We start from the raw sequence: 21,803 nt of genomic DNA, 5'->3' as shown, positions 1-21,803 counted from the left end.
AAACTTCAAAGTTCCTTCCTTAAATACATTGATTAAAGCTGTATAGCAGCCAGATACTGTGGTTCTGCACAGGGAAAGAGGAAGGAAATCTAAGTCCCATGTATTCCTATATTAGTTTGATAGGGTTCATCCCCTGACTTCTCAGCCTAATGGGACTTATTCCCCAGTATGTACTCAATAGTACTGCAGTAGGTGTTGCTTTTAGTCAAAAATGCAAGTTCCTTATATAGCAATACCCAAAATGGTTTCAATCTTCAACCAGACATTATAGAGTGCAGTCGGATACTGGTAGTGTTGGTGCAACGGAGCCAGAAACACATTTCCCCAATTGTTTCCAGATTGCGAACATAAGTGCCAATATAGCGCTCATATGTTTTGGACATTGTGGGGCATTCAGTCAGAAGATGTTTAGCCGATCCTGGCATTTAATGGTTATTACAGAGTCGACAAAACCGGTCTTCCTTGGGAGTCTTACTGACGATGCCCGTCACGGTCAAGGTGGGAAGTTGTGCTACTCTCATTAGTAATATAAAATGCCTATGTCTCTTAGAGGGACAGAGGTTAAGGTAGTACTGAGGCTTCTTGAATGTATGTAGCCTGTGTGTCACAAACAAATATTTGTCTAGCTCACTCAGGTGGGCATAATTCTCCAGCAAATCCCAGATTTCTACTCACTTGGCTAGGGAAATCTCCATTTTCACTATCGTTCCCCCCTCTGGGTGACCAGCATATCTCAGCGAAGAATGTATCCATAATATCTTTCAATAAAAGGGCTGAGTGGAATTTAGATATTTCCTGGTAAATATCTGTCACCAGGGCATTCTTTGTGCTAAAGCACATCTTCAGGTAAAGGTCTGCTCTCTTTTTCAATACGATGGCTTTTAGAGAAATTAATCCTAACTCCAGTCTTATACAGGCCATCAGAACGCAGACCGGTAGGCCTAAGATCTTCCACCAAAATTGACCCTCAATAATTTGCAGCCAATTCAAATCTATATGTAATAAGGCTTCTAGACCATAGGTTATCATTGGAGTGAAGACTTGGATATACAGTTGATGAGTACCCCACCAAGTAAAACCTCCTTGTTTATTAGTGAAGTTGTAAATCAATGCGGTAACCTGTGCAGCTCTTGTATTACGTCCTTGTTTGCAAGTAGTATAATCGCATTTAGGATCAAATTCAATACCAATGTATTTGTAATGGGGAGCTTACAGAATTTCTGCATCGCATATGGTAAGTCTTAGGCGAGCAGTTTTCTTACTAGTAAATATCATAATTTGGGTCTGTCCCAGATTAATTGTGAGACCATTATGATCTGCATACTCCCATAAGGCTGGGCTGATATATGTATGTCACTAAATGTATGGTAAAAAATAATCAGGTCGTCTGCATAGGCGAGAACTGGGCAGGACGCCTGGAAAGTTCTAGTGGGACAGTTTTGGGCTAATACAATTGCCTCTGGGATATTATAAACATACAGATTGTAAATCAGGGGGGTGGTAACACACCCCTGTTTAACCCCTCTGTTCTGCATTACCTGATCCGTCATATGACCCACCTTGTCCAATTTGAGTGATACAGAAGTATTGTGATGTAATAATCTAAGGTAATAAAGCAGTCCCTCCGGGCAGCCCATAGCATTTAATTTAGACCATCATTTTCCAATCATCATTTGTAGACCAATATTGAATCGAATGCGGCTTTGAAATCTACATACAGTGCGTATAATGGTGGATTCTCGGTCTTCCTAGTCTAGTCCGCAATATATCCATAATAACGAGGTTATGTGTGGTGGTGTATCCATGTCTGAAACTGCTTTGAAATTTACATAGAATACATGATTTACTAGCCCATGATTGTAACTCAGTGAGTAAGAGGGAAGCACAAAGTTTGCTGTTAGAGTCAAGCATAGATAGTAAACCATAGTTATTGCGATCTAGTTTATTAACCTTTTTGAACAAAGGGACTAATATGGCCGTCTGCCAAGATGGTGGTATTTTACCTTCTGATAGAACTTTCTCAAACATAATTGTTAATAATTTGGCCCAAAATTCCGGTTAGCTCTTAATCACTACATTGGCCAACCCATTTAGGCCAGGGGCTTGAGAAGATTTTAGCTGCTTGATCTTTCCAAGTACTGATTCATACGACACATCAATGCAAGGGAGAAGTGAAACACTACTCAATGGGAGTGGATGCTCCTCATTCTCAGATGCATTATGGCTCTCGAGGAAGCCCACCCATTCCACTGGACCAATTGGGTTAATTAATTGACCATTCCCTGTGCCCCTGGCTTCGCCTAAAGGGGACCAGATACTCCTAGCGGTTTTCAAGCATATGGTTTGTGCCAATCTCTGCCATCATAGGTTTCTCTCAGAGCTTTTCCTAAGTTTGATAGCCGCTCTGTATCTGTTTTTAATAGTCCTAGCGATGGCATAATAAAACTCGAAAGATACATTTGTTTTCTTAGCAAGTCGGAGCATGGCCCTTAGTTTTCTTTTGGCATCCCTGATTTGTCTATCGTAGGGCACATTCTTATTTGCTGCTCTCATCATCATACTCACAACAGTGGTTGTGTGCGCACCTGAGAATGAGCAGATCCAATTTGCAATTGAATTTGAAGACATAGCGTAAAACTAAGAGAAGTTGGAAGACCAATCTTCAGATTATGCTCCAGCCAATTGTCTTATGTTCCTGTCTGACCAACAAATTCTCATAGCAGCCCGATTTGCATGCAGGTTCCCCATGGGTTTACAGTCAAAGTACTTTTTAGGTATATTAAAAGTACAGAGTAGAGCATTGTGGTGGCGCCACGCATTGGACATAACTGTCATGTCATTAACCTGCAATGCCATTCTCGGGCTGACAAACATATAGTCTAATGTGCTACGGCGCAGGCCGCTCTTCCATGTATAGTTCCCTGGGCAGTCATTAATAGTTCTACCATTAATAATCTCAAGTTCCCAATAATCAACAAACTGCAACCAACCTAATCACTCAATATCATTTTTAGTGTGGCGCATAGTACATTTAGTTATCAATTTGGGGTTAATGGATTTACCCCCATACCTATCGTGTGACAATTAAAGTCTCCCACTTCCACCACAGCTCTGTTATCAGGGGCCATTGACCAAGATGCCAATAAATCTTACCCCACTGTTAAAGCCCACATTGGACCATAAAATTATCATACTATTGCAGGTCTCTTATGGCCAGACAAAATCCGGGAGAAAATTGTGACCACTCAGTTGCAGGTTTCCTAGAAGAAAACAAAGTTCTGGACTCTTACCAGTCAGAATTTAGGCCAGGTCATGGCACTGAGACAGCCCTATAGGTTGCCTGGGATGACCTCCTCGAAAATGCCGACAAGGGTGACATAAGCATTCTTGTCATGCTTGACTTGTTGGCAGACTTCGACACAGTTGGCTTTGGCATACTTTAATCCAGATTGTCATCCCTGGCATATATATCTGAAGAGGCCCTTAAATGTTTCAATTCACTTTTGACCAATCGATCTCAACAGGTTAAGGCTGGGCCTTACCTCTCTGAAGCACTGCCGGTCATCTGCAGAGTGCCACAGGGGTCATCTATGTCGCCTCTACTATTCAATGTGTACATCCGCTCACTGCTTAACATCTTTGCTGAATTTTATTTGCAGTATCATTCAAATGCAGATGATACACAGATTTATGTTCGTTTAAAGCAACCCTTGGAGGCAGTGAAACAAGTCCTAAAGGGCGCTGAAAAAATACAGCTCTGGATGCTGGGAAATAAAGTCCAATTAAAGCCCTCTAAAACCGAGATTATTGTTGTTGGCCCTAAAAAGAAATTGGCTAATGTGTTACATCTGGTTCCCTGCCCAACCTTGTTTGGAATTGCAACTAAATGCACCCAGTCAGTAAAAATCTAGGCTGCATCTGGCAGTCAGTTTGAACTGTAATCTACAAATTAATCAAATTATCAAGCCCTTCTACTTTCAATTCCAACACCAGAACTTGTATCCGGGAACATCTGAGTGATGTTTACATAGCACCACATAGGCTGGTATCATGGACAGTCCAAGAGCACTTTTTCTAACAAGAACATGAATTCTGGTAAGTTGGACAGGGCAAATGTTGTTTACCTAGCACAACCAACAAGACTGCTACAAGGGAAAGTGGGAATGCTGTTTACCTACAACCACATCGGCTAGTATCAGGAACAGAACAAGTGCTGTTTAGTAAGTACAAACATCAGGCATTGGTATTCAACACTGTCCAAATGTTTTTGACCGAGCACAAAAACAAGAGCTCGTATCCGGGACAGACCAAATGTATTTTACCTTGGATCCCAAGGGTTGGTTTCAAGAATGAAGTGAGTTATTTTTTAGCTGGCACCCCCAGTGCGGGTATCCAGGACACTCCGAATTCTGTTTACCTAGCCCCACCACTTGTGTTGGTAGCAGGGATATTGACCGTGCCAGTTACCTATCACCCTCAAGGATAGTGTAACGGACAGTTTGAACACTGTTTACCTGGCACCACCACAAAAACCTGTATTGAGAACAGTCCAAATGCAGTTTACCTAGCACCCCATGTACTAGTAACATGGACAGTCTGAGTGTTGTTTACCAAGCACAAACACCAGGGCTGCTAAGTGGGACAGTCAGAATACTATTTACTTACCAATTCCAGCACTTGTTTCAAGGGCAGTGTGAAAACTGTTTGCTGAAAACAACCACAAACGCTAGTATCTGGGACAGTCCAAATTATGTTTGCCTAATACCCCATGGGCAGGTAACAGGGAGAGTCTTAGTGCTGTTTACCTATCACCATCATCATAGCTGGTTTCCAGGGCAGTAGGAATGCTGTTTTCCTATTACCCTGAGGGCTGGTATTGATGGCAGTCAAAATTCAGTTTATCGGGCACCAAGCTCCCCCCTAGCTGGAATCAAGGATTGTCCAAATGATGTTTACTAGCACCAAAACCAAGGTTTGTATTGAGAATGTCCAAATGCTATGTATCTGGTATCCAGGACTTTCCAGGTTCTGTTGACCTAGCATGCCTTTTTCTGCTATGAAAATACTTTAAGTGTGTTGTTCCCCTGGCACCACAAAGGCTAGTTTCTCAAGAGTGATAATTGCATTTATTTAACATCAACACCAGGAATGATTTTAGGCACATTATGAAATATGCTTTGTAGTGAAAGCTCTAAGGCTTGTTTTTGGTACAGTCCAACTGTATTTTACCTAATACTCCAGAGCTGTTATCAGGGACAGTCTGAATGATGTTTACCTAGCATTAACACCAGAGCTGGCATGTAAGATAGTCAAGTTCTGTTTATCCCAACCCATTGGTCGATGATAGGGACAACACTCAAATTCAAACAGTACAAGTGTTGTATACATATCATGGAGAGTCGTAATGATGCATATCTAGCACCCCTCTCAGAGCTGATATCTGGGACCCTCCATTTCCTGTTTACCTTGCACTCACATGGTTGGTATAAGTGATAGGATTAAAAGTGTTTACCTATCACCACCACCAGAAATGTTATCTTTGACAGTGTGAGTGAAGTTTATCATCCCTTGTGCTGTTTACCTAGCTTGAACAACAAGGCTGATAGGCAGGATATACCAGATATGTGTATCTAGCACTAAGGCCAGTGTTGATATCCAGAAAACTCAATATTCAATTAACCTAGCACCTCTATAGCTTGTATGAGGAACACTCTGAGTGGTGTTTAGCTGCCACTCCAATGGCTATTATCCCAGAGAAATAGAATGTATTCAACAAGCATCATCACTGGGGCTAGTATCTGGGACACTAAAAATGTTGTTTACCTAGCACCACTGCCAAGCCTGTTGTCTGGGATAGTCATAATGATGTTTACCTAGAAGCCAGCATGCTAGTATTGGGGACAAGCTGAATGCTTTTCAGCTAGTGCCACAACTGGGACTGGTATCTAGGACAGTCCAAATGCTTTTTAGCTAGCAGTGCATTGCCCGCTACTAGGCACAGTATGAGTGCTGTTTGTCTAACACCCAAACCAGGGCTTCTTTCTGGAACAGTTTGCATGTTGTTTACATAGCAACCATAGGGCTGTTACCAGTGATAGTTCAAATGCTGTTTGCATAACACAACCACCATGGTTGTTTTCTCAGACAAGCTGAGTCTTGTTAACTTAACACCTGATTGGCTAGTATCATCGACAGTGCAGGTGATGTTGACCTTCCCCCATCCCAGAGCTGGTGTCCGAGACTGTCCAAATGTTGTTTGCCTAGCACAAACACCAAGACTCGTATCAGGGTCAGTACATATGTTGTATACCTAGTCCCACAAAAGCTGGTATCTGGACAATTATGAATGCTATTTACCTGACACCACCCAGGCTGAGAGGGGCAATTGGAAATCTGTTTACCTAGCAGCACCACCAGGACGGGAATCCAGGACATTCTGAATGCTGTTTACCTAGCACTACATGGCAAGTAACAGGGAACATCTGAATGTTGTATACTAGCACCAACCTCAAAGCTGTTATAACAGTCAGAATACTGTTTATCTACCACCCTTTGGATGGTATATCAGACAATCTGAGTTCTGTTTAGCTAGCCTCACTCTCAGGGCTGACATTTGGGACAGACCAAATACTGATTAGCTAGCTCCACCATCGATGGCATCAGGGAAATCCTGCTTACCTAGGACCAACAGCATGGCTCATATCTGGGACAGCCTAAGTGTTGTTTACTTACCAACATCACCACAAATGGTTTTCAAGTCTGTCAAAGTGTTGTTTACATAGCAATGTGAGTGTTGGTATCATGGACAGTCTGAATGCTGTTTGCTGGCCACCACCAGCAGGACTGATATCCGGGTCAATCTGAACGTTTCAGCAGCAGTGGCAGCAGGTGAATTGTTTAATTGGAGGGGTATACATGTCTTTCACAAACATGCATGAGAGACCAAGCATAGCAAGGAAGCTTGAACCAACCAAGATGGGTTCAGGGTGGGAGTCCTCTCCCACAAGAAGATTTTTAAATTAACGGCTTAAAATGGCACATTGTGCAGTACAGAAAATAGGGCATAGCACCTTGGACTACTTTTCTGCAACTCATCACACATACATACACTCCTGAAGACATGTATGTAATCCCGCCTGTGCAATGATTATCCCATTTCTGAACTCAGGATTCAATTATAGAGATACGGAATAGGGAGCGTGTCTATGCTTATCCTGTCTACGTGGGCCCTATCCCTGGTGAGCTTTGTCGTGCCGCCTGTCTAATAGGTTGCTTTCCCCGATGTAGATCAGAAAAGTCTTCGTAGACACTTTTAGTAGTAGTTGGTGTTTTTTTTAAAGTAGTTGCACCCCCAAACTATCATCCAATAAAGTTGCTTTGCCCTAAATAGTATTCTGTGACCCCCCCCCCACACATTATTTTAATCATGAACGGGATGACTGAGGTTGAGATGCAGTGAAGTGATAGAATAACAATCACTGACTTACACCAGATAGTAGATCCCGCCTAAAAAGTAAAAAAATAGAAAAGTACAATGTTAGTGTGCAAGGAGCTCTATCTTTCTTCTTTTCATATCCACCTTTAGACAAGTGGCATGACAGCGCTCACTAGGGATAACACCCATGTAGTCAGGATAAGCTTTGATCCCACTCCCTGTCCCCTATCGCTATAATTGAGCCCCGAGTGCAGAAACGGAATAGTGATTGCACAGGCGGGATCCGATGTATCTCTTCACGAGTGTGTGTATGTGTGGTGTGGTGGAAAAAAAAGCCCCAGGTGCTTTTGCCTATTTTTTGTGTTATAGAATCAGTTGCCAGGGCTTACCCTGTCCCTATGCCACAAACCAGAAGGGAGAGAGCAATCGGCACCCTCTCCTGAAGCACAGAAGCCTAATGGAATCGACCCTTTCACCGTGATTGGCACAGGTTCCTGATGTTAGAGGCACAGGTGACCACGTGGCAGCTAATTGGGGGAAAAGGGATTAGGGGGAGGTTGTGGATAGGGAGGGGATGTTAGGGTAACCAGGAAAAGGTTTAGATTAGCACAATGGATGGGTAGGGGGACAATAGGAAAAGAAACTCCTAACACACCATACCATACATATTCCTCTAATCTGATTTGCCAATGCCTCTGCCTGACACACAAACCTCAGTCACCTGACCCACTCTCCCTGACTCACAGCATGAGTTAACCATGTATACATAACATGGTTTTTCTAGAATTTCACCTTCCTTCACTCCCCAATATGAGTAACCTACAAAATTGCTTACACCCTCAAGCATGAAGAGCACAGCTGGTTAGTCACATTGAATGAACATAGCAAGCGTAATGGAACATAGAGCTGGGCTTCTGCCCACGTGATACACAAGACGCATGGCCTAAAATGCAAAGCATGACATAAGCTGAAAAACAAAACACATAGCATGTTGCAACAAAAGGAGTCCATTTTAAAACGGGTTCACCCTAGCTGGGAACGTGAATCTCCACACGTTCTGATTTGGGAACACATTTGCCTTCAGACATTCCTTTATGTAGTTATAAGGTTCATAGCAAGAAAGTCCTAACATAATCTGTTGTTCTGTTCAACCTTATGCAGTGTTAGACGTATTCGTTTTAGTAACATAAGCCAAACAAACACTTAACTGAAGTCCGGGACCCCCCCGAGAGGCTTCCCAGAAGATGAAACTGCTGCCAAATGAACCAGAGCCACTGGAATTCACCATGGCCCGGATCCTGCTGCTCTTTTCTCCATTTCCCCATAGGTCACCAGCATAACTGTCTTGTTTCCGTGCTGCGTGCCGCCCATGCCAAAATCCTCAATAATCTACACCTGGCACCGGTGGGCGCTGGCTCAAAATACACCCAGCTGATTGCGTGCAGCTGTGGTAGGCCTGCACACGTGGCCCACGAGAGACCTCGGAAATGTAGTTTCCGGATTCCACGCGTCGCAATGCCAGAGCCTGTTGGCTCTAATGGGATGCCGGCACCAACACCCCACCATTCTCCTGGCAACCTAACATAGTTGTCCTCCCATACAATTGTTGGCAATGTACAGTACACCTTACCTGGAAGTAAAAAGCCACACATGCAATTGATTTTGTAGGGTAACTCATTAAATAACAGACGCGAGCCTCCAACACATCACATAAGTATTTTCCAATGCTCTTTCATGATGCCTTTTCCTTCAATATAAACCAGTGTAAAAACAATCTTCATAATGTTATGTTATGTTACTTTGCATTTATATAGCGCCTTATGTACCATTGGTATGGTCTCAAGGCGCTGGGAGGTTGAACGCCCTCGGGAACCGAAGTTCAAGTCAGTAGAGAGAGTAGAGAGAGTCAAAAGGTGCGTGTGAGCACCGTATATGTGTGCAGCTGGTGTGGCATTCAAGTGATAGCTGCTTCATAGCGGTAGATGTGGTGGTTGAGGGATGAAGCGTATGTGTTCGTTCTGGCCGGTTGCTATCCAGACCAATCCTGGCTGCGTTAGGCCTGAGGAGAACGCCTAGGCTGGAGGGTGTATAACCAGCAGTGTTTAGTTAGGGTGATGTGATGGTATGAGAACAGTTATACCGAATGGTGTCATAGTATCGCTGTGTTCTATTTGAGTGGTGGTGAAAAGAAGGGAGTAAGTATGGGGCGTGATATGGTGGTTTACCTTCGGTGGTTGAGATCGCACCCATTCCAATAGATCCAGGTTCACCACCCGTTCCATGTACTCAGACTGTTCCGTCCACATACATCACCCGTTCCGTCCACATACATCACCTGTTCCGTCCACATGCTTCATTTTCCATCTACATACTACACTCTTTCCTTCCACATATTTCTTCCGTTCCACCCAGTTCGTCCGTTCCACTCACATACTTCACCTGTTCCAACCTCATACTTCCTCGTTCCAACCACATTTTCATTTGATCCATCGATTTCACCAGTTCCTTCCAGGTGCTTTTGCCCATACATTTCCATGCTGGCCGTACTGACATAAGACAGTATTCCCATTTCAGAACATACTCATGCTTGCTTTGCGCATAATGATAGTAATGATACTATAAGAAAACATCTTCATGCTAACTCTGCCAGTATATGCCAGCATCCCCATGTGAGAACATACTCCACTTGGCTTTTCCATTAAAAATGGTAAGCCGCAATAAGAAAACATGTCCAGACTGGCTAAATCAGTGTAGGCCAGTCTAGTCACATAATAACATTTATCAGTTTTGCTTTACTATTTATTCCAAGTAAAAGATGCCATGCCACAGTAAGAACCTGTGGCCAGACTGACTGCACCAATGTAGGCCAGTTTAGACACATAATAATACTTATAATATTGGCTTTTAACGTGCTGCCCAGTAAAAATACCATTGCACAGTAAGAACAAATTGCCAGGCTGGCTGCACCAAAGTAGGGCAGTGCAGCCTATGTGATGAATCAAACGTTTTTGCCCCTTCTCCCCAATGGGAAAGCACCGCCTTTGAGGGTAGGGAGGTGAGCCCACTCTGCAAGACCCTCCCTAGGTGCTTGGGCAAGTGGGATCTCACTGGGAATGACACCACCTTAGGGGACAAGGACTCCCATTCCTATGAGGAGTTCCCTAGAATTCCCAACACATCAGCCTATATTGGACTGCCTGCTGGGAAGAAGAGTGTAACATACTTATATTTGGCTGCAGGCAATGCTGAACTGAATCCATCAGAAAAAGGTAAAGAGAATGGGCTTCATTATTAGTTTGCCAACCGGAATTAAAGTGTTGGTATTAATGTTTACTGGAACTATTCCGGACCAGCCAACTTTTGCCTCTTTTACCTCCAGCTAAAATCTGGAGCTATATCAGGCAGCACACTGGCAAGAAACAGCCGGTATTACTGGCACCTGTATTACCGGTGCCAGTTAAACAGGCATTCCTCCCATGTAGTCATATGGACTCCATGGAAAGAGAAATTGCTTACCATTGCCGGCACCTGTTATCTGCCAGTAATACTGACAAATCAGGTGCCAATAACGGTAATACCATTTGCTGGTTTCCTGGCACTATTACCACCAGGATACTGGAAGAAATGTAATGAGGCCAATGTCTCTTTAAGAAATGACATGTATTTAACTGAGACGAGGGGAGGAAGGAGAAGGAGACGAGAGTATGATACGAAGGTCCAAGTAGACGGCAGCTGTTGGGAGCGGTGATCCTCTACTTTTTTGGTATTTTATGAATTGTAAGCTTATGTGTGAATTTTATACCTGTCAGTGACTTCAGGTCATGCTGTCAAACTTAAATGTCATGTGATGTTATTTCATGTGATGTCATTTGGGCCAAAGGTCATATGACATCACTTCCTGTGATGCCATTGGATGTGTGATGTCACGTCCGCTACCCCTGGCATGTTGGTGAATTGACGTCTCAGCTCCCATTCCTGGCAGCAGCCACTGCCTATACACCACAGAGAGGCATATCTTTCTCCATTTACATGTGAGTTTCTGACACACCCCCTCAGGTTCCAATTATCAGATTTGGGCTTGATTGAAACTAATTGAATTGTCATGCTGTTAGCTAACTCTCATGTTGCTTTCTTTGACAATAACATCAGCCAGTACCTTGAATCTGGATTTCGCACCGTCTCAGTTTCCTGGAAAATTACATTGTGCTCTTGGAAAATGTGTCTGGAAATCCAATCTGTGAGTTGATGGACTCAGGTTGCATAGCAATGCAGGAAGCGGCTAGAGTTGGAGACCTACTCATGATTGATTGATTGATTGAGAGTTTTATATTGTGCTACTGGGATGTACCAAATCGAATCTAGGTGCAGCTGTTATAAAAATTAATCAACAAAGTAGTCATAGTTCAGAGTCCATCGTCACTATTTAAACAGATAGGTTATTATCTTTTTTCAGAAATGGGCGAAGGATTCTACTTTCCTAAGCTTCATTTGAAGGTTGTTCCAGAGCTTACCTCCAAATACAGAAAATCTGTGATCTCCTCTGGACACACAAAAAGAGGGAGGAATCGTCAGCAGTAACTTTTTCCCTGCTCTAAGGGTCTGTGTTTGTTGGTAAGGGCTTAACTTATCTACCAAATATGAGGGGCTAGATTATTCAAACATTTTAATATCATACACTCAAACTTAACCTTTATCTTGTTTCTCACGGCCTGCCAGTGGATGGATCGATGCAACCCTGAAATAGGAGAGGACTTACTCCAAACATCACTCTAACCGCCGCATTTTGCACCTTCTTCAGCTGATGTAGTTGTCTGGCAGGAGCCCTGGCTAGAAGACTATTGCAGTAGTCCAGTTGTGAATTTACCAGGCCTTCTACCACTGTTGCATGATCCTTCTGAGGTACGAAGGGAAGAGCGTGCCGTAGCTGCTGCAAGCTGTTAAAGACGGCCTTAACTGTGGCCCCAATTTGGCCTTCGCAACTAAGATCACTCTGCCATACACACCCATGCTTTTTAATCCTGGCAACATACTTCAGTTCTCATCCCAGTAGGAAGGGAGGAAGGCATTTCCTTCTGGGGGGGCAGGGTTGTGATCAGGGGGGCACACATTCCATTGGGTGTGGGTCTAGGAGTACCCTAAACATCGTGCTGGCATTGATCCACATTTCCCAGATCCGTGATCCAGCAAAAAATGTCTTTTCCTAGATCTGCAGCAATACATTTGCACCCCTCTATACAACACTGTACATAGCAAAAGAGAAGCAAGGAAAATAGTGTTGCAGCATCAATCTACCTATCTTCCCTTCCCATCTGCTCTCCCCTGTCTGTTATATCTGATCCTCCTTCACCTTTCACCATCCAGTCACCTTCCTTCAGCTTCCCTAGCCAACATTCTCATGTACCTCCCCTCCCACCTATTCACACCAGCACCCAGCATGCCTTTACTGGACTGGCTTGGGAGAATTGAGGGTGATGCCTCCCCCTCCTCCACTGAGAGGGCTGTGCAGTGAGGCCCCCAGTCTTTGTACCAACTCAGATGGTGTCTGCCCAACAATACCTTCCTGAGAACTGTGGCTACTCCCAGCATGCCCCGGAGGAGATGCTTGTGGTCACTCCATCTTGTTGTGAAAGATAGATCCCCCACCCAGAATACTGCAGCTAGCAATAGGAGATTTTGTTTCCAACAAAATTACATTTTTTTTTAATTTCAAACTTAAAATTTCAAGAACAGAACATACCATGTCCAATCAATACACGTAGTCTTGTTGATCGTAACAATATTTCGAGCACAACATATCCTCCAATAACATACACATGTATACAATCCTCCCTTCACCCACCCATTCCACAACCCCCCCTCCTTTCCAACTGAACCCATACAGTAGTCCCATTCTGAATGTTTCCCATCAATGGTTCATGTCCAAAATTACATTTTAAACACTAAATGTTATTTTTTGTTGCATTTTTGCAGCACATTTTAATTGAGTTGAGAGTGCAAGGGAGTGCTAGGGCTGTAAAAGCTTCATCAGGAGGCAGACCGTGCTGGTTGAGGGTTGCGGCCTCCTGGTATCGCTCTGGGTGGGGCGTGCCCCTGTACATCATTGTCTGGTACATTCTGTTGATATACTGGTTTAATATGAAATTGTCCTTGATGACTCTTTGTTTGATGTGTTTACTTTGATTTGCTGTTGAATGACACAATTGTGTTTAATAAATACGGCCCGGATATTTTCAAAGTTAGATGTGTGTGTGTGTCCTAATCCCTGTGCTGCCCATCTATTAAACCATGAGTGAAGCTTTTTTGGAATAGCTTATATTGCGAACTGATTCCCTTCTAGTTGCACCTAATTTTAACAGGTAAGGCATAGTGAAATTAAAAAATATGCCCAGGATCACACTCTTTGGTCAAGTGGTAAAGCCATAATTTGAGCTAGCCTGAAATTTAGATACTTGACCACACATCTTCGGAGCTCAAGTTAGTACAAATATGTATTGAAGTTTGGCTTTGAATACCTAAAATAATACTAAATTGTATACAGATTACTTTAAAAAAGCACGTCACATGATAAACCAACCTGACAATGTATTCATCATTGTAGAAACATGTTGATGACAAGATTAAAGGGGGCATTTTTTTGTTTTTATCCTACATTGCACAGATCGGAATTCTCCTGTTTGCACTTATTTGATGAAGGGGCCATTCATTAATTTTTATTGTTTCCACCAAGTACTGGAAAAGTAAAGAGTAAAATACAGGCGAAAATCACCTTTGCTCTTTACTTTACCACTACGTGTCTGGAAAAGTGTAAATCACTTCCACAATTAACGACTGTGGGAGCCATCCACAATGGATTCCTTTGGACTGTGCCCGCTTTTTCCAGGTGTAAATGTCAGGCAAGTCCCGTAGGAATCTATTGGTGTTCCTCCAATGTAAAAATATATGCTGGTGGAATTTGGCAGAGGGACCTTGTTAAGTTCGATCTGCTCTCCAACTTCACCTGTCAAATCATACAAAATCTTGCAGCTCATAAAAAGTGGCGCTACAAGCATTTAGCGCCACTTATTGCACCATGCTTGACCTGGAAAAAGATCCCCTATGACTGTAGCTTTATTTTCCCCATCTTGAATGGAAGCTTACAAGCTCCAGCATAGCAATTAATGAGAACTTACAACAAATCTCATACAGACACAAAGTGAAATGAAATGCATCACAAGGGTATTGTTTCACACAGCTTGTTCTGTATCCCATTACTTACTAATCACCCAACAATCACACTTAAATAGCTTCTTAAAACCCTATATCATTATCTTTTAAAGTGCCACAGCAATGGTCACTGCCTTTTTACCTTTTCTCATCTCTAATCACTCCCTGTTGTAAATAATATGCCTCTGAGACACGTTAAAAAGATAAGATCTCACTGGTAGGGCCTGATCAGCCCTGCTTTTTCTTTTTCAGGGGAGTGAGTAGAGCAGGGGGGGCATTGGCATTTGTCCCTTGTCCATGTGTTAAATCCATCCCTGATTGCATTCTTTAGAAAATATTTAAATACTGCTTTTAAGTTATAAAAGATGCACATCTTTTATACTTTGCCCGCAACATTATAGAAAACGCTCTTCTTTTTTGTTATTTTACGGGTGTTCATGTTTCATTTCCGGCACTACCTAAACACCCAGCACCCAGGATTTACATTGTACTTTCCAAACAAATCCCACAACACACATGACGTATTCTGTTTGCATGCAAACTCTGTAAAGTTCCTCAAACAGAATGAGATTATCAAGTCAGTACGTATACACATATAAGGGAATAAAACAAGGATGTGCATTTGCTGCATTGCTGTTTGTTCTCTGTATGGCGGATATAGAAATATCTCAAAGGACGATTAGAGCTTTCCCCCCGAAAATAAACAAAGAAGTGATCCCATGGATCTTATATGCAGACGATCTGGTCTTTATAGACCAGACGGCAATTGGTCTGAAAAGACGTTTCAATGCATTTAAAGACTACCTTGATGCTAATAACATGAAGATTAATGTCAAAAAATCAAAGGTATTGATCATGAGCTCAGCACATGGCGACAGGAAAAACGAGAAAATCTGGAAAAAGGTGAATTCCATCATCTTCCGTGGAGTCAGAATCAATAAGAATATAAACGAGCTGGGTCAATATCAGCTGATTAAAGACAAACTAACAAACCTGAACAATCAAGGCAGAGTGATTCATAACCGATATAGAACCTTCTCCATGATACCCATCATAACCTTCTACAAACAAAAGGTGGTGGGGGTGTTGACATATGGAGCCGAGGCCCTACTTAACTTATCTTGGAAGACGTGGGAAATCTGTGAGGGATTCTTCTGGAGAAAGGTTCTAAGGTTACCAAATTGTCTTCCGCGATATATGATTAGGCATGAACTCAGACTCCAACCCTTGAAGTCGATAACCACGTGGAAAACCATCTCTTTATACTGGAAATGTATAATAGACTCTCCGCCAACACCATTTAAGGTTTTGAATAATCAAAGTGAGAAACAAGATAAATACCTCACACATTGGAAAAATCATTCCAATGAATGTTTAGAGGCAAATAACATCGAAATAGAGACCTTAAGAATAAACCTCGAGAAAGTCTGAGAAAGTCAAGAAATCATTCCAGAAAAAAGACTGGATAAACTCTCTAGAGATGAGGTACAATGATAAATGCTGCCCTTATCTAACATGGGAACTGAAGCAGTTAAATCAGCCCCCGAAATATCTGCAAAAGGTTCCCCTCAGCCCACTTACTTTTGAGGTGTAGAATGTCCATCCTACTTATGAGGGAAGTTATGTATAAGAGAAAACAGATTGAACGCCAGGACGCAAGTTGCTGGTTCTGTAAAAAACAGGAGAATATTGGAATATTGCAACATATAATATTGGCATGTCCTGCACTGATGGACCGACGATCACAACTTCTAGGCAACAACTCCTCTCCTCTCTGTATGACTCCAATTCTGAAGAAATGTGGTGGGAGTGGATATTATCAGCAGATAAAAATGGCCTTAAAATTGTGGTGCTTAAATTACTGGAGAAATCACTTCTGGATTAGGTACATTGATGAACAGTGCTATGGAAATAGACAGGGGACTCTGTGTTGAAATGTACTTTTGAGTATGAGATGATGAAATGTTAAAGGTTTAAAATGTATTAACCAATAATAAAAAAAGAACAATAAAAAGTATCAGTTTGAATCATGACATGTTCTGTCAGAGTAGACAAGGCTTCCAGACAAAGATACGTTCTATTTAGGTTCAGAGCCCCACTGGTAAGTATGCATGAAATGATCTGAAACTGGTCGATACTTGCCAACCTAGCCTTATCATTTTCAGGTAGGGCCTTGTTTGACCAGCTCAGTGAGGTGCAGCCTGATTCCCTAGGTGTAGCAAGCAGGATACCCACATCTGGGCATATACACATTCACGTAGGGTGACAAACGGAAGCCAACATGCATTGGCAAAGCCAACAGCTTGGGCTTTTGATTAGGCATGGATAGGCATTTGCCAGGCACTGCCATAAGGGTACCACCTGACCATAAAATGGAAACAGCTGGAAAACGGTGCCAGTAACTGGGCATATGATGGCATTGCTTGGCAAATGTCTGCTAATAGCTATACGCAAGCCAAAACTGCTGGCTTTGTGAATGCTTGTTTAAGAACGGACTTCAGTGCAAGTCACAGAGGCATTGACAAATATATCGCTTATAAAATCAACTGGCTGAAGACACACATTAAGAGAATTGTACTTCACCAGGAGTTCATTTACAGAGGCAATTAAGTAATTAAACACTCAAAAGAATGCTAAGATATAACACTCGCAGGCCCTATACAGCAACACGTTTGGTGTTACTTTATGATAGAGCTTTCTCAAACAGTTTTAGAAAGGTTAGGTTTTGGTGGTGAGGCACTGACATAGCCATGGCTAATCATTAGGTGGGTTAATGACCAGACACACCCATAGGATGTGAGTTTCTCCTCACATTTTATTGCCATCCTATCTGTGTTCCACAGCATGCGTTCTGGTTGTACCTAATAGGTAAAAAATTCTCTGAATCATTTAGAACCACTGTCATTGCTCTTGCCAGCCTTCCATACCATTTTTTGCATATCAGCCTTGGCCCTGTCACTAATGTCAGGAGCCCATCCAAAACTGCTATACCACAGGGCCTACAAATTCATATTGTTGCTTGTTTTCCAGTGCAGATGGAACACAGCCTAGCAATTGAGATTGAACTGCACCTTTTGGTGGCAGCACCAAATGTCATTTGCTAATGGCTTGTCCCCTTCTCTAATCGCACAGACATTCTACAGAATTATGGCATGGAATGTTGAGCAGAGCTTTGCATTTATCACTTTTTGATTTTACCACACTCTCCCCTCCAGAATTACATTTTTGTTACTACCAACCTTATCTTGTCACTTATACTCAAGTAGTTCATGCAGCAGAATATATACTTGGAATGTAATTTGTATGGGCCCCCAGCCAGTTGACGTACCTTCTGTGGAAATCTGTGTTCAAGCTCCTTTTTTAATCTGTCATTTATTGTTTGATATAGTTACTAATTTAATTAAGCATGATGTGAAAAACCACTATATTCCCACAAAAAATTAACATGCTTTAAATCACAGAAACCAAAATTGTGATTTTAGATTTTAGAAAATAGGTGTAGGCAGCCTGCGTAAATAAGTGTGCTACCTTACTTAGAGGTGTGAATGGTCCTCCATCTGCCTGGTCATTTGTACTTTTATGGCGGTGGGGCATAGATCATTGTCTAGGGCAAGAAAACAAACCCTGGCCAGGCCTCCTGCAATTCAGCCTCTCAGAATGATGTGTCTGAAGTTGCTGAATGTTTAGAATGACATCCACCCCCTCTCCCTCGGTTACCAGTGGTGTATAACACCACTGACATGGCCTCTTTTCTAGTGCGGGCTAGAGGCTGGCTCTGGGGGGGGCCTGCCCCTCCAGCCCCCCGCTGGAGCCGGGCCTGTGCTCCACCCTGATTCATGGGATATTGTGAGGAATTCACATTTCACTGTTTTCACCTTTTCTTCTGCGCATCTCATCATGAATAGCACCTGCATCAAAAGTTTCAATAAAAGATGTAAATGTGCACGTGCACTGCTTAAAAGGAGTTTGAGGCCTGTGCAAGAGAATGGGAAGACGGCTGGAGAAACGACCATAGATGTAAGCCCCTGCCCCAATCATTTATGGAAGGGTTTTTCATAATGGCAAAATCCCATAGGAAAACGTTCCATGAATCAGGTGACAAATGTTGTACAAGCAAAAGCCCCAACTGGTCACTGAACACAGGGAGGGTTGGGGCGACTTTCAGCCTGCCAAACAACAAACTAAGAAACAAAGAACGATTTTCAAATTTCAGTCAGAACTTTCTCTGAACGCTCATGTCTCCCATAACACTTAGCACGTCCCTTGTGGTGATAAATTGAGTCTGCAGACTGCCTCCTCCACTGCCAATGGCCACATTATTGATGAATGGGTGCAATGTACCTGTTTTAGGCAGAGAAAGAGTGAGGGCGAGGGAGATAGGAAGAGGGATAAGGTTTGACAGTAGTAAGGTGAGAAAGTGAAATTAAAGCTGTCTGCAGAGGCCAGTGGTTTGAGCAGGCTTTACTGAGTGTGCTGGCCTGGAAATAATCTGAGAACTCTCCAATTTGCTTCAAATGCTGACCTGAATTTCTGGGCAATATCCTATGATAGAGCCCGAGAAATGACAGATTGCATGTGGCAAGAATATACAGACCTGCTCAGAATAAAGCTCTCTGGGTCTCCAATCCAGTGCCTTCCAGCTCAGCCGTTCAATCCTGGATCCTCAGTGCTGGGGCAGCTTCTGTATCCAGGCCAGCGTTGGGTGAGAATATATTGTGGCTGATGCCAATTATATAGGATTCTCAGGGAGAGGCACACAGATTTGACGTGTACCAGCAGGAAAGGTTACATGGACACTCCTATCAAATATTAACAGACACTCCTATGACACGTAGCCAAGGGAAATGCCAAGAAGGGTGAAGGTTAGGAAGACAGGGAGTAATTTGCGTTCATGGCGTAACTTCAGCCAAGCAATACGCTCTTGTGTTTCTCTCATGCCTTCCATTGTAAAGTACTGCTGGGGAATCAGCAGAGGTTACACAGGCAGAAGAGACACACCTTTTCTTTTGACGTCAGACAATGTACACGCTTTCTTGTCTTACTGAATCAGTCCCATATATACATCATACACAAAAAGAGTGTTCCCAACTTAAGTTCCCAATTTGCCCACACATGAAAGCCACCACAATTTATTACATCAAAAAACAATTCTTTATTTCATAACAAACAGATGACCATAAAAACAATGCATTTCTCCCTCTACCTGAGAGTTCTTCACAGATTAGATTATACTAAATAAAGGCAGGCATGCGTGAATATTTAAAATATATGGTCCTTCCAATTCATGCATTGGCTACAAACACGTTCATCTTTTTTGCTGCAGCTTCACCAGATAGAGGCCATTGTGTACACTAGATTGTAAAGGGCATCCTTGATTTCGACTGTTTGATAGCAGCCAGACAGCATAATCTTTAACCGCTTTTAAAATAGCAGCTTTCTTATGCCGAGCAAGATATGTATATACTATTTCCAACCCCATGGGTATCAACCACATTTCAAATGATTTTATTAAAATTTATTTTCATAATGTCCTCCCAATAATACAGAAACACACTTTACTAATTTGTATTTGTCGTCATTTACATTTAAGAGAATGATAAATACTATCTTGTTAAACTATATCACACACAAAAAACGATATATAACAATCACTGCTTAATAAAGGGGGGTTTGTCTAAAAACACTTGGGGAACAAAAATAAACATTCAAAAGAAAAAGCCCCAAAAAAGATATCCACAGATCTTACCCATGCTCATCTCTAAAACCATAAGATGACAATATGAAAGCAACTATAGTAAATTGGCCCATTTGTGTGCTTCAGTTACACTCCCTTAGAGGTGCAGGCTCACCTGAGTAGAAACCACTCAAATTGCGCAGAACAAGTTTGAAAGTGAGGCAGTTTGCCCACCCGACTTTCATAAAAAAATCCATTCACCTTAAGGTCTTGGAATGTTGACAAGGCCCGTGGTGTTTCCCCTAGAATATGGAAGTACGTCACAGTTTCACTATTCCCCTTCTGATGCTGGTACTATCACCTCAGTTGAAACATTCAAAAAGTTTTGACTTTTTTTTTCAAGCGCTAGTGCCGAAGGAAAAGAAGCTCTTTCTTTGAACTCGATCAGCATTCCAAATACTTTGGTAAAAATAAGCTGCGTGTTGATGAGGAAGTGAACAACTCTGTGAACTAGTTGATTTAAACTGAATTTCTATTACATGTGTGTCCGCAGTATTATCATTGAAAGTGTAATGTAGATTCTGCAAGCCAGTGGAGGGTGATTAGAGTGGAGGCGTGTATTACCTGGCTACAGCATGATGGCCATCCAGAGACCATTCTCAGCTGTACCACTGAAGTATTAAGATATATATGTTAATTTTAACGTTTAAAGTATTTGTACCGCGCACCATCACCTATTGAATTGGTCCCCAGGTGCTCAGGCGGATCTGCAAACAAGAGGGTGGGGGGTGGTTGGTCAGGTGGAGAGGGAGTAGGAAAGTGAGATGGTGGTGTCCTGTTGGAAGCTTCAGTTTGGTTTTCACTGTGCGCCGAGCTTGGGTGCGAATATCAGATCGATGCCATACATCGTGTGCTGTTGGTGTGGCTTATGTGTTGATTTTGTGCTGCGATGTGCAAAGCGTGTGTGGTTTGCTGTGCAGGAGGGTGGTTACGTGGATTTTTGGGTAAGATAAGCATGCAGAAGTTTGAGCTTATGGGTCAGTGAATTATTTACAATTCCTGGTTCCCTTCCTTTCTTTGGGTAAGGTAAGTATGCAGAGGTTTGGGCTATTGGGTTAGTGGGTTATTTGCAGTCCCTGGTTCCCTTCCTGTCTATTCCTTGTTGGTGATCCATTGCTGCCTGTGTTTACTTTGCAGGCCAAGATATTACTGACATATCATTGTTGCACTTCCATCCTGATCTGTCCCTGATCGTTTCTTGATACGATTGTAGCTTTCCATCTTTCAATTGCTAAATATGCCGTACATTGGTCTTCTCTTACTTAAGTAGATGGGCGGTAGGTTGGGCAGATGGGGGGATCGGCACGCTCTCTCAGATTTGTTTAGATGTGTAAGTGCCCACTAGCCATTCTTTCTAGTTATGGGGTACAGAGCCAAGATTTGAGGAGTTTTCCGAATAGGATGTGATCTGTTGTGTTACATATGTTCTTT

The 21,803-nt window shown here is 42.6% G+C and overlaps 1 protein-coding gene across 1 annotated transcript in view; it reads right to left on the bottom strand.

Moving 5' to 3' along the window:
* LOC138569456 (metalloproteinase inhibitor 1-like) overlaps positions 1 to 19,373 on the bottom strand; it is a 114,443-nt gene extending 95,070 nt beyond the window's left edge. The window contains exon 1 of the mRNA XM_069647437.1: positions 19,233 to 19,373. The gene's annotated coding sequence lies outside the window, so the exon portion shown is untranslated. The remainder of the gene's footprint in view (positions 1 to 19,232) is intronic.
* Between the last annotated feature and the right edge of the window lie 2,430 nt (positions 19,374 to 21,803).

The sequence above is a fragment of the Ambystoma mexicanum genome, chromosome 2q (assembly GCF_040938575.1).
Source record: "Ambystoma mexicanum isolate Mex_15411 chromosome 2q, UKY_AmexF1_1, whole genome shotgun sequence".
In the NCBI taxonomy this organism is placed as follows: Eukaryota; Metazoa; Chordata; class Amphibia; order Caudata; family Ambystomatidae; genus Ambystoma; species Ambystoma mexicanum.
The sequence above is the reverse complement of the archived record's forward strand: the minus strand, read 5'-3'. Positions and strand labels throughout refer to the sequence as shown.